General features: G+C 46.6%; 1 protein-coding gene and 1 long non-coding RNA gene across 5 annotated transcripts in view; both read right to left on the bottom strand.

The window, feature by feature from the left end:
• AGPAT1 (1-acylglycerol-3-phosphate O-acyltransferase 1) overlaps window positions 1–12,956 on the bottom strand; it is a 71,453-nt gene that overhangs the window by 22,037 nt on the left and 36,460 nt on the right. The window lies entirely within an intron of this gene.
• LOC307209298 overlaps window positions 1–12,956 on the bottom strand; it is a 57,796-nt gene that overhangs the window by 26,165 nt on the left and 18,675 nt on the right. The window lies entirely within an intron of this gene.

The raw sequence follows: 12,956 nt of genomic DNA, 5'->3' as shown, positions 1-12,956 counted from the left end.
CAGTGTATCATCTTATTGGAAGGGGTTTGATGACTGTGACTGTCATGAGGGACCCTGCACTTTTGAATTTGCCACTACACTTACTGCCTGGAAATGGATTTATATGAAAACGGTATTGGCTACCTTAACTTTTGGGGACGCGGGTGGCGCTGTGGGTTAAACCACAGAGCCTAGGACTTGCCAATCAGGTTGGCAGTTCGAATCCCAGCGACAGGGTGAGTTCCCATCGTTCGGTCCCAGCTCCTGCCTACCTAGCAGTTTGAAAGCATGTCATAGTGCAAGTAGATAAATAGGTACCGCTGTGGTGGGAAGCTAAACGGTGTTTCTGTGCGCTGCTCTGGTCCGCCAGAAGCGGCTTAGTCATGCTGGCCACATGACCCAGAAAAACTGTCTGCGGACAAACGTCGGCTCCCTCGGCCAGTAAAGCGAGATGAGCGCCGCAACCCCAGAGTCATCCGCGACTGGAGTTAACTGTGAGAGGTCCTGTACCTTTTTTTTCCCTTTTTTTTTAGCTTTAAAACACACACACTCCCCCTCCACTTTCCCACAGCACTACTGCAACATACACTATGGTCTGGTCATTCAAACCATCCTGCTAATGTGCACTGAAAAACAAGAGAGGCAGTGCAGGGCACTGATGCCAAGGAGCAATGATGGAGGGAAAAGCTCAGGGCGGCTGGCAGGCAGGCTGGGAAGCCGCCCAGGAAATCAATAGTTTTGCAACCACACATCAAGGAATCCAGCAACCCAACCGTGCTAGCAGGCAAGCTGCCAAATTATGCCCTGTGTTCCTTTGTTTGTGCCCTATCTCTCTCCACCCACCCATATGCGTGCCTTTTCCCAGCACCTGAGAGTTTGCCACTTGGGGGCACAGATACTTGGCCACTGTACTGCATGCTGCAGTAACTTCCAGACTAGATTGCTGCAGAGCACCCTACATGGGGCTGCCCTTGAAGACGGCTCAAAAACTGCAAGGGGTCCAAAATGCAGCGCCCAGATTACCAGCTGCGGTTCCGTTTGCCTCTCGCACAACATCCATTTTAAAACAGTGGCACTGGTTGTTTCTGTTGGAAAAACGCCCGGGAAGGCCACCACCTTCCCAAGACACCGGGGCGTCTCTCCGGTGGTAACCCTCTGGCTGTAAATCTTCCTCAGACCAGAGAGGAGCACACTCGTCTTCTGACATCCCATTGCAGAAGAAAGAGACAACCGTAGCTTTAAAACTACTTTATTCAACAGTCTATATAGAGAGACTCCATCAGCATGTCTGCTCTCTCTCAGCAGCAGTAAAGAACAACATCTCACACAGAAGTGAAAGTACCGTATTTTTTGCTCTATAAGACTCACTTTTTCCCTCCTAAAAAGGAAGGGGAAATGTGTGTGCGTCTTATGGAGCAAATGCAGGCTGTGCAGCGATCCCCCTTGCTGTTCTGGCTTCTGGGATTCAGAATATTTTTTTTCTTGTTTTCCTCCTCCCAAAACTAGGTGCATCTTGTGGTCTGGTGCACCTTATAGAGCGAAAAATACGGTAACTTCTCTCGCAGTACCCAACAGTACTGAGACTTCCTGTCTCACGCTCTCAGACACTCACATGATATAAACCAGTGTTTCCCAACCTTGGGTCTCCAGCTGCTGTTGGACTACAATTCCCATCATCCCTGACCATTGGTCTTGCTAGCAAGGGATGATGGGAGTTGTAGTCCAAAAACAGCTGGAGACCCAAGGTTGGGAAACACTGATATAAACAACCATAGTTCTACTTGCTGAGCAGCTGGTGAGATAAAAAATCCTAACAGTTTCCGGGCCCAATTCAATGTGCTCACATGTTAAACAAACCCTCTTGGTTGTTTCACTACCGTCGGAGGCTTGGAGGGTAGGGGTGGCCCAGGAGAGGGCCTGTTTTGTGGCAGTCCCTAAGTTGTGGGGGCACCTCCCCACAGAGGGGTACCTGGCAACTTCCAGATGCACCTTGGTAATACAGCTACTAGTGAATGTTATACAAACACTGCTAATCCTGGCTTTCAACGCAGAAGATGTCTATTTTGGGGGGGGGGGCAATTTCTTCTGTTTTAAATTGTAGCCTATCTTTGCCATTGCTTAGTAATTTGTTTCCACGAACAAGCGTGCTTCTCGGTAGTGGCGCCCACCCAGTAGAACGCCCTCTGATCAGATGTCAAGAAAATAAACAACTATCCGGCTTTTAGAAGACATCTGAAAGCAGCCCTGTTTAGGGAAGTTTTTAATGTTTGACGTTTTATTGTGCTTTTAATTTTCTGTTTGGAGATGCCCAGAGTGGCTGAGGAAACCCAGACAGATAGGCGGGGTATAAATAATAAATGATGATGATGATGATGATGATGAAAAAGAGCTGAAGGCTATTTCATACTGTCATGAGCATTATTTTTGATTAAATTTGTATACTGCCCTTCATCTGTCAATCTCAGGGCAGTTCACACCATAAAAACAGAAGATAAAAACATAAAATGCATAATAAAAACAAGAACAAACCAAACCAATAACCGCCCCCCTTGCCCCTCCACAGTTTTTCCCTTATTCATTTGGGGGGGGGGGGAGTATAGGGATCCAAAAGGAGCTAAACGATCTCAAAACACAAACCAAACCAAAGTAATAATTGAACACAAACACAACTAAAAGATTTCAAATCAAATTGGTGATGGGGGGGGGAGAGTATAATACAATTTGATTCATGCAAAATGCATACATATTAGGTCAGTTTCCTCAAAACCAAACATTTCCCTAAATAAGTGGCTAAACAAGAAGACTGTCACAAGACCCTATAAGCGGACGCACTGAGCAATGGCACAGGGTATACAGTTAAACTTTTGTATTTTATTTCATAGAATCATATAGCTGGAGGGGACACCAAGGGTCATCTAGTCCAACCCCCTGTAATGCAGGAATATTTTGGGGCCCAGACACATGATTAAGAGTCTCGGGTTCTAATAAATAAAATTAATAATAATAATAATAATAATAATAATAATAATAATAATAATTTATACCCCACCCTACCCGGCCAGAGCAGGGCTCAAAGTGGCTAACACCAGTAAAATTACAGTAAAAACATAATGGGGGGGGGGACAAATTTAAAATACAGTGGTACCTCGAGTTACGTACTTAATTCGTTCTGGAGGTCCGTTCTTAACCTGAAACTGTTCTTAACCTCAAGCACCACTTTAGCTAATGGGGCCTCCCGCTGCCATCGCGCCGCCGGAGCAAGATTTCTGTTCGCATCCTGAAGCAAAGTTCTTAACCCGAGGTACTATTTCTGGGTTAGCGGAGTCTGCAACCTGAAGCGTTTGTAACCTGAAGCGTATGTGACCCGTGACACCATTGTACAGGTTAAAATGCAATTTAAAATGCAACCTCATTTTAAAAGTAGCCCATAGATCAAAACCATAAGGGGAGGGCAACATAAGGGTCAGACTGAGTCCAAACCAAAGGCCAGGCGGAAAAGCTCTGTCTTGCAGGCCCTGCAGAAAGATGTCAAGTCCCCCAGGGCCCTGGTCTCTTGTGACAGAGCATTCCACCAAGTCGGGGCCAGTACTGAAAAGGCCCTTTCCTCCAAGGAGCTTAAGTTCATCCTCACATACCTGAATGGCACCACATGGCTTAAGAAAAACGCCTCTTCCCCACCTGAAGGAACTGCAACTCCCCACTCCGACTCAGGCAAGTGAGGAAATGAATACCTGTATATCTTGGACTGGGGATCCGGTCTGGTCAAAGAGAATGAAATTTCTGACCAACAGGAAGAAGAAGAGGAGGAGGAGGAGGAGGAGCCGCCGCCTCTGGCTTTTAGATTCCAGGTGGGCAGGACCAGGCAATAATAATAATAATAATAATAATAATAATAATAATAATAATAGGCTTTGCTTCTGGCAGAAGCTCAGGTCCCGGCATTATCCTGAGAGGAACATCAGAGGGGTCAGGAGGAGAACGCAGAGTTCAGTGTCATTTGTCTTGGGTAACCAAGCTGGAAACTTGCCCCAGCAAGATCCCAGCATGCCAAAGGCATGCCAAAGGCAAAGTGGGAATGGGGAGAGGAAGAGATAAGAAGGGGGGGGGGAATACACACATTGGGGTGGAATGTAGGAAACAGATTCCTGCTTCATGCCAGAGATAGTGAGATTTCCAACTTATCCACTCCAGCCCAGAGGCAGCATTTGAAGCTGTAGCTTCCAGCACAGAGCTGCCGCTGAAAGAGTTGGCAGAACTTTATGGCAGAAATGTGGAAATATGTGGTTGGTTAACCAAGGGCTAAAAAAATAATAATAATAAAGCAGCGGCGAGAATGAGCATTAAGGACACCGTAATTTCTCTTTTAAAACGAAGATCTAGCACCGCACAAAACAATTTGAAATCATAATAATAAGTTTTATAATAATAATAATAATAATAATAATAATAATAATAATAAAGTTTTGAAAATGGCCAACGAAAACTTGTCAGAAACCGCTCTTCCATCACCAACATGAAGATGCCAGTGAGATTTGGCGAGCATAAACCTAGTCACCTGCCTACGAGAAAGGTCCTGCAAAGTTCTCAAGGGAACCCACCTGCACAAAGATCATAGAATAACAGACTTGGGAGGGACCTTCAAGGGTCATCTAGTCCAACCGCCTTCAACACAGGAATCCTGCCCACAGCTCTCCCTGTGCGGCCTTTCGGTCGAAGAAGAAAAAGAAGAAGAAGAAGAAGAAGAAGAAGAAGAAGAAGAAGAAGAAGAAGAAGTAGAAGAAGTTTGGATTTGATATCCCACCTTTCGCTCCCTTTAAGGAGTTTCAAAGCGGCTAACATTCTCCTTTCCCTTCGTGCCCCACAACAAACACTCTGTGAGGTGAGTGAGGTTGAGAGACTTCAGAGAAATGTGACTAGCCCAAAGTCACCTAGCAGCTGCATGTGGAGGAGCAGGGAATCGAACCCGGTTCACCACATTACGAGTCCACCGCTCTTAACCACTACACCCCACTGGCCCAGATACACTGACCCACCCAATACTTGTGGGCAATTGCAAAGCACACACTGGAGGCGTTATGCGGCAGGTAACATAGGATCACCTGTGCACAAGGTATCACAGCTCAGCGCAGCTTAAAAGTTTACAAAGCAGTACTGGAATGCTGCCAGGATTCCAAGTACGAGCACTGACGCAACAGAAGAACTGGGCAGAAAGGTTGATAGGGGTGGAAAGGGTCAGAAATCTGGGCACATACCACTGTGTAATGTTGTTGTTCGGAATCCCGACACACACACAAATCTATCCTGTCTGCAGTACGGCATCTGAACAACATGATACAGAGACGACCAAATGTTGCCTCGGAATGAGTTTCCAGAACAGTGCAGAGATGTAGTTGTGGACATGCCTCTAGATCATGGGTAGGCAAACTAAGGACCGGGGGCCGGATTCGGTCCAATCACCTTCTAAATCCGACCCGCGGATGATCCAGGAACCAGCATGTTTTTACATGAGTAGAATGGGTGCTTTTATTTAAAATGCATCTCTGGGTTATTTGTGGGGCATAGGAATTTGTTCATCCCCTCCCCCATATGTAGTCCGGCCCCCCCACGGCTGAAAAAGTTTGCTGACCCCTGCTCTAGATCTCCTGTCTGGTCATTCATACAGTTTTCATCCCTGTCAGACTACCCAAGTAAGTGTGCTAAGATTTTGATTGCAATACAGGGGTTGCCCAATCTGCCCTAGTCTTCGAGGCCAGCATCGCCTAAATCTCCACTTCTACTTAAGTTATATAAATTCAATAATAAATAAATAATAATAATATTATTTCCAAAGATTTTTAGCAAAATCTAGCTTTAAAATAAAGGGACACGGGTGGCGCTGTGGTCTAAACCACTGAGCCGAGGACTTGCCAATCAGAAGGTCGGTGGTTCGAATCCCCGTGACGGGGTGAGCTCCCGTTGCTCAGTCCCAGCTCCTGCCAACCTAGCAGTTTGAAAGCCCCAACCACTCTCAGCGGCTTCCAACACATATAGAAACATAATAAAACATCAAACTTTAATAAGAACAATCTGATCCAATATTAAAAAGTCACAATAACTTTAAAATAGACAACTCATATCAAATAATGCAATTTTCAGTAATCCATTAGAAATTATATTAATTTAACCAAAATATCTTTTGAACTCCCAGGTCATGTTGCAACTTTTTTAGCATCCCTCATTTTTGGAATTTGAAAGCTGAATTCTTCAAATACGTCTCAGTGTATCATCTTATTAGAAGGGGTTTGATGACTGTGACTGTCATGAGGGACCCTGCACTTTTGAATTTGCACTACACTTACTGCCTGGAAATGGATTTATATGAAAACGGTATTGGCTACCTTAACTTTTGGGGACGCGGGTGGCGCTGTGGGTTAAACCACAGAGCCTAGGACTTGCCAATCAGGTTGGCAGTTCGAATCCCAGCGACAGGGTGAGTTCCCATCGTTCGGTCCCAGCTCCTGCCTACCTAGCAGTTTGAAAGCATGTCATAGTGCAAGTAGATAAATAGGTACCGCTGTGGTGGGAAGCTAAACGGTGTTTCTGTGCGCTGCTCTGGTCCGCCAGAAGCGGCTTAGTCATGCTGGCCACATGACCCAGAAAAACTGTCTGCGGACAAACGTCGGCTCCCTCGGCCAGTAAAGCGAGATGAGCGCCGCAACCCCAGAGTCATCCGCGACTGGAGTTAACTGTCAGAGGTCCTTTACCCTTTTTTTTTTTTTTAGCTTTAAAACACACACACACACCCTCCACTTTCCCACAGCACTACTGCAACATACACTATGGTCTGGTCATTCAAACCATCCTGCTAATGTGCACTGAAAAACAAGAGAGGCAGTGCAGGGCACTGATGCCAAGGAGCAATGATGGAGGGAAAAGCTCAGGGCGGCTGGCAGGCAGGCTGGGAAGCCGCCCAGGAAATCAATAGTTTTGCAACCACACATCAAGGAATCCAGCAACCCAACCGTGCTAGCAGGCAAGCTGCCAAATTATGCCCTGCGCTCCTTTGTTTGTGCCCTATCTCTCTCCACCCACCCATATGCATGCCTTTTCCCAGCACCTGAGAGTTTGCCACTTGGGGGCACAGATACTTGGCCACTGTACTGCATGCTGCAGTAACTTCCAGACTAGATTGCTGCAGAGCACCCTACATGGGGCTGCCCTTGAAGACGGCTCAAAAACTGCAAGGGGTCCAAAATGCAGCGCCCAGATTACCAGCTGCGGTTCCGTTTGCCTCTCGCACAACATCCATTTTAAAACAGTGGCACTGGTTGTTTCTGTTGGAAAAACGCCCGGGAAGGCCACCACCTTCCCAAGACACCGGGGCGTCTCTCCGGTGGTAACCCTCTGGCTGTAAATCTTCCTCAGACCAGAGAGGAGCACACTCGTCTTCTGACATCCCATTGCAGAAGAAAGAGACAACCGTAGCTTTAAAACTACTTTATTCAACAGTCTATATAGAGAGACTCCATCAGCATGTCTGCTCTCTCTCAGCAGCAGTAAAGAACAACATCTCACACAGAAGTGAAAGTACCGTATTTTTTGCTCTATAAGACTCACTTTTTCCCTCCTAAAAAGGAAGGGGAAATGTGTGTGCGTCTTATGGAGCAAATGCAGGCTGCGCAGCGATCCCTCTTGCTGTTCTGGCTTCTGGGATTCAGAATATTTTTTTTCTTGTTTTCCTCCTCCCAAAACTAGGTGCATCTTGTGGTCTGGTGCACCTTATAGAGCGAAAAATACGGTAACTTCTCTCGCAGTACCCAACAGTACTGAGACTTCCTGTCTCACGCTCTCAGACACTCACATGATATAAACCAGTGTTTCCCAACCTTGGGTCTCCAGCTGCTGTTGGACTACAATTCCCATCATCCCTGACCATTGGTCTTGCTAGCAAGGGATGATGGGAGTTGTAGTCCAAAAACAGCTGGAGACCCAAGGTTGGGAAACACTGATATAAACAACCATAGTTCTACTTGCTGAGCAGCTGGTGAGATAAAAAATCCTAACAGTTTCCGGGCCCAATTCAATGTGCTCACATGTTAAACAAACCCTCTTGGTTGTTTCACTACCGTCGGAGGCTTGGAGGGTAGGGGTGGCCCAGGAGAGGGCCTGTTTTGTGGCAGCCCCTAAGTTGTGGAGCCACCTCCCCACAGAGGGGTACCTGGCAACTTCCAGATGCACCTTGGTAATACAGCTACTAGTGAATGTTATACAAACACTGCTAATCCTGGCTTTCAACACAGAAGATGTCTATTTTGGGGGGGGGCAATTTCTTCTGTTTTAAATTGTAGCCTATTTTTGCCATTGCTTCGTAATTTGTTTCCACGAACAAGCGTGCTTCTCGGTAGTGGCGCCCACCCTGTGGAACGCCCTCTGATCAGATGTCAAGAAAATAAACAACTATCCGGCTTTTAGAAGACATCTGAAAGCAGCCCTGTTTAGGGAAGTTTTTAATGTTTGACGTTTTATTGTGCTTTTAATTTTCTGTTTGGAGATGCCCAGAGTGGCTGAGGAAACCCAGACAGATAGGCGGGGTATAAATAATAAATGATGATGATGATGATGATGATGAAAAAGAGCTGAAGGCTATTTCATACTGTCATGAGCATTATTTTTGATTAAATTTGTATACTGCCCTTCATCTGTCAATCTCAGGGCAGTTCACACCATAAAAACAGAAGATAAAAACATAAAATGCATAATAAAAACAAGAACAAACCAAACCAATAACCGCCCCCCTTGCCCCTCCACAGTTTTTCCCTTATTCATTGGGGGGGGGAGTATAGGGATCCAAAAGGAGCTAAACAATATCAAAACACAAACCAAACCAAAGTAATAATTAAACACAAACACAACTAAAAAGATTTCAAATCAAATTGGTGATGGGGGGGGGAAGAGTATAATACAATTCGATTCATGCAAAATGCGTACATATTAGGTCGGTTTCCTCAAAACCAAACATTTCCCTAAATAAGTGGCTAAACAAGAAGACTGTCACAAGACCCTATAAGCGGACGCACTGAGCAATGGCACAGGGTATACAGTTAAACTTTTGTATTTTATTTCATAGAATCATATAGCTGGAGGGGACACCAAGGGTCATCTAGTCCAACCCCCTGTAATGCAGGAATCTTTTGGGGCCCAGACACATGATTAAGAGTCTCGGGTTCTAATAAATAAAATTAATAATAATAATAATAATAATAATAATAATAATAATAATAATAATAATTTATACCCCACCCTACCCGGCCAGAGCAGGGCTCAAAGTGGCTAACACCAGTAAAATTACAGTAAAAACATATTGGGGGGGGACAAATTTAAAATACAGTGGTACCTCGAGTTACGTACTTAATTCGTTCTGGAGGTCCGTTCTTAACCTGAAACTGTTCTTAACCCGAAGCACCACTTTAGCTAATGGGGCCTCCCGCTGCCACCGCGCCGCCGGAGCAAGATTTCTGTTCGCATCCTGAAGCAAAGTTCTTAACCCGAGGTACTATTTCTGGGTTAGCGGAGTCTGCAACCTGAAGCGTTTGTAACCTGAAGCGTATGTAACCCGTGACACCATTGTATAGGTTAAAATGCAATTTAAAATACAACCTCATTTTAAAAGTAGCCCATAGATCAAAACCATAAGGGGAGGGCAACATAAGGGTCAGACTGAGTCCAAACCAAAGGCCAGGCGGAAAAGCTCTGTCTTGCAGGCCCTGCGGAAAGATGTCAAGTCCCCCAGGGCCCTGGTCTCTTGTGACAGAGCATTCCACCAAGTCGGGGCCAGTACTGAAAAGGCCCTTTCCTCCAAGGAGCTTAAGTTCATCCTCACATACCTGAATGGCACCACATGGCTTAAGAAAAACGCCTCTTCCCCACCTGAAGGAACTGCAACTCCCCACTCCGACTCAGGCAAGTGAGGAAATGAATACCTGTATATCTTGGACTGGGGATCCGGTCTGGTCAAAGAGAATGAAATTTCTGACCAACAGGAAGAAGAGGAGGAGGAGGAGGAGGAGCCGCCGCCTCTGGCTTTTAGATTCCAGGTGGGCAGGACCAGGCAATAATAATAATAATAATAATAATAATAATAATAATAATAGGCTTTGCTTCTGGCAGAAGCTCAGGTCCCGGCATTATCCTGAGAGGAACATCAGAGAGGCCAGGAAGAGAACGCAGAGTTCAGTGTCATTTGTCTTGGGTAACCAAGCTGGAAACTTGCCCCAGCAAGATCCCAGCATGCCAAAGGCATGCCAAAGGCAAAGTGGAAATGGGGAGAGGAAGAGATAAGAAGGGGGGGGGGAATACACACATTGGGGTGGAATGTAGGAAACAGATTCCTGCTTCATGCCAGAGATAGTGAGATTTCCAACTTATCCACTCCAGCCCAGAGGCGGCATTTGAAGCTGTAGCTTCCAGCACAGAGCTGCCGCTGAAAGAGTTGGCAGAACTTTATGGCAGAAATGTGGAAATATGTGGTTGGTTAACCAAGGGCTAAAGGGACGCAGGTGGCGCTGTGGGTTAAAGCCTCAGCGCCTAGGGCTTGCCGATCGAAAGGTCGGCGGTTCGAATCCCTGCGGCGGGGTGCGCTCCCGCTGCTCGGTCCCAGCGCCTGCCAACCTAGCAGTTCGAAAGCACCTCCGGGTGCAAGTAGATAAATAGGGATCGCTTACCAGCGGGAAGGTAAACGGCGTTTCCGTGTGCGGCTCTGGCTTGCCAGAGCAGCGATGTCACGCTGGCCACGTGACCCGGAAGTGTCTCCGGACAGCGCTGGCCCCTGGCCTCTTAAGTGAGATGGGCGCACAACCCCAGAGTCTGTCAAGACTGGCCCGTACGGGCAGGGGTACCTTTACCTTTACCTTTAACCAAGGGCTAAAATAATAATAATAATAAAGCAGCGGCGAGAATGAGCATTAAGGACACCGTAATTTCTCTTTTAAAACGAAGATCTAAAGGTAAAGGTAAAGGTACCTGTGCCATTGCTCAGTGCGTCCGCTTATAGGGTCTTGTGACAGTCTTCTTGTTTAGCCACTTATTTAGGGAAATGTTTGGTTTTGAGGAAACCGACCTAATATGTACGCATTTTTGCATGAATCGAATTGTATTATACTCTTCCCCCCCCCCATCACCAATTTGATTTGAAATGGCACAGGGTATACAGTTAAACTTTTGTATTTTATTTCATAGAATCATATAGCTGGAGGGGACACCAAGGGTCATCTAGTCCAACCCCCTGTAATGCAGGAATCTTTTGGGGCCCAGACACATGATTAAGAGTCTCGGGTTCTAATAAATAAAATTAATAATAATAATAATAATAATAATAATAATAATAATAATAATAATTTATACCCCACCCTACCCGGCCAGAGCAGGGCTCAAAGTGGCTAACACCAGTAAAATTACAGTAAAAACATATTGGGGGGGGACAAATTTAAAATACAGTGGTACCTCGAGTTACGTACTTAATTCGTTCTGGAGGTCCGTTCTTAACCTGAAACTGTTCTTAACCCGAAGCACCACTTTAGCTAATGGGGCCTCCCGCTGCCACCGCGCCGCCGGAGCAAGATTTCTGTTCGCATCCTGAAGCAAAGTTCTTAACCCGAGGTACTATTTCTGGGTTAGCGGAGTCTGCAACCTGAAGCGTTTGTAACCTGAAGCGTATGTAACCCGTGACACCATTGTATAGGTTAAAATGCAATTTAAAATACAACCTCATTTTAAAAGTAGCCCATAGATCAAAACCATAAGGGGAGGGCAACATAAGGGTCAGACTGAGTCCAAACCAAAGGCCAGGCGGAAAAGCTCTGTCTTGCAGGCCCTGCGGAAAGATGTCAAGTCCCCCAGGGCCCTGGTCTCTTGTGACAGAGCATTCCACCAAGTCGGGGCCAGTACTGAAAAGGCCCTTTCCTCCAAGGAGCTTAAGTTCATCCTCACATACCTGAATGGCACCACATGGCTTAAGAAAAACGCCTCTTCCCCACCTGAAGGAACTGCAACTCCCCACTCCGACTCAGGCAAGTGAGGAAATGAATACCTGTATATCTTGGACTGGGGATCCGGTCTGGTCAAAGAGAATGAAATTTCTGACCAACAGGAAGAAGAGGAGGAGGAGGAGGAGGAGCCGCCGCCTCTGGCTTTTAGATTCCAGGTGGGCAGGACCAGGCAATAATAATAATAATAATAATAATAATAATAATAATAATAATAGGCTTTGCTTCTGGCAGAAGCTCAGGTCCCGGCATTATCCTGAGAGGAACATCAGAGAGGCCAGGAAGAGAACGCAGAGTTCAGTGTCATTTGTCTTGGGTAACCAAGCTGGAAACTTGCCCCAGCAAGATCCCAGCATGCCAAAGGCATGCCAAAGGCAAAGTGGAAATGGGGAGAGGAAGAGATAAGAAGGGGGGGGGGAATACACACATTGGGGTGGAATGTAGGAAACAGATTCCTGCTTCATGCCAGAGATAGTGAGATTTCCAACTTATCCACTCCAGCCCAGAGGCGGCATTTGAAGCTGTAGCTTCCAGCACAGAGCTGCCGCTGAAAGAGTTGGCAGAACTTTATGGCAGAAATGTGGAAATATGTGGTTGGTTAACCAAGGGCTAAAGGGACGCAGGTGGCGCTGTGGGTTAAAGCCTCAGCGCCTAGGGCTTGCCGATCGAAAGGTCGGCGGTTCGAATCCCTGCGGCGGGGTGCGCTCCCGCTGCTCGGTCCCAGCGCCTGCCAACCTAGCAGTTCGAAAGCACCTCCGGGTGCAAGTAGATAAATAGGGATCGCTTACCAGCGGGAAGGTAAACGGCGTTTCCGTGTGCGGCTCTGGCTTGCCAGAGCAGCGATGTCACGCTGGCCACGTGACCCGGAAGTGTCTCCGGACAGCGCTGGCCCCTGGCCTCTTAAGTGAGATGGGCGCACAACCCCAGAGTCTGTCAAGACTGGCCCGTACGGGCAGG

The sequence above is a fragment of the Podarcis cretensis genome, assembly GCF_951804945.1.
Source record: "Podarcis cretensis genome assembly, chromosome: 2".
NCBI lineage: Eukaryota > Metazoa > Chordata > Lepidosauria > Squamata > Lacertidae > Podarcis > Podarcis cretensis.
Note: the sequence above shows the minus strand (reverse complement) of the source record. Positions and strands in the feature narration are given on the sequence as shown.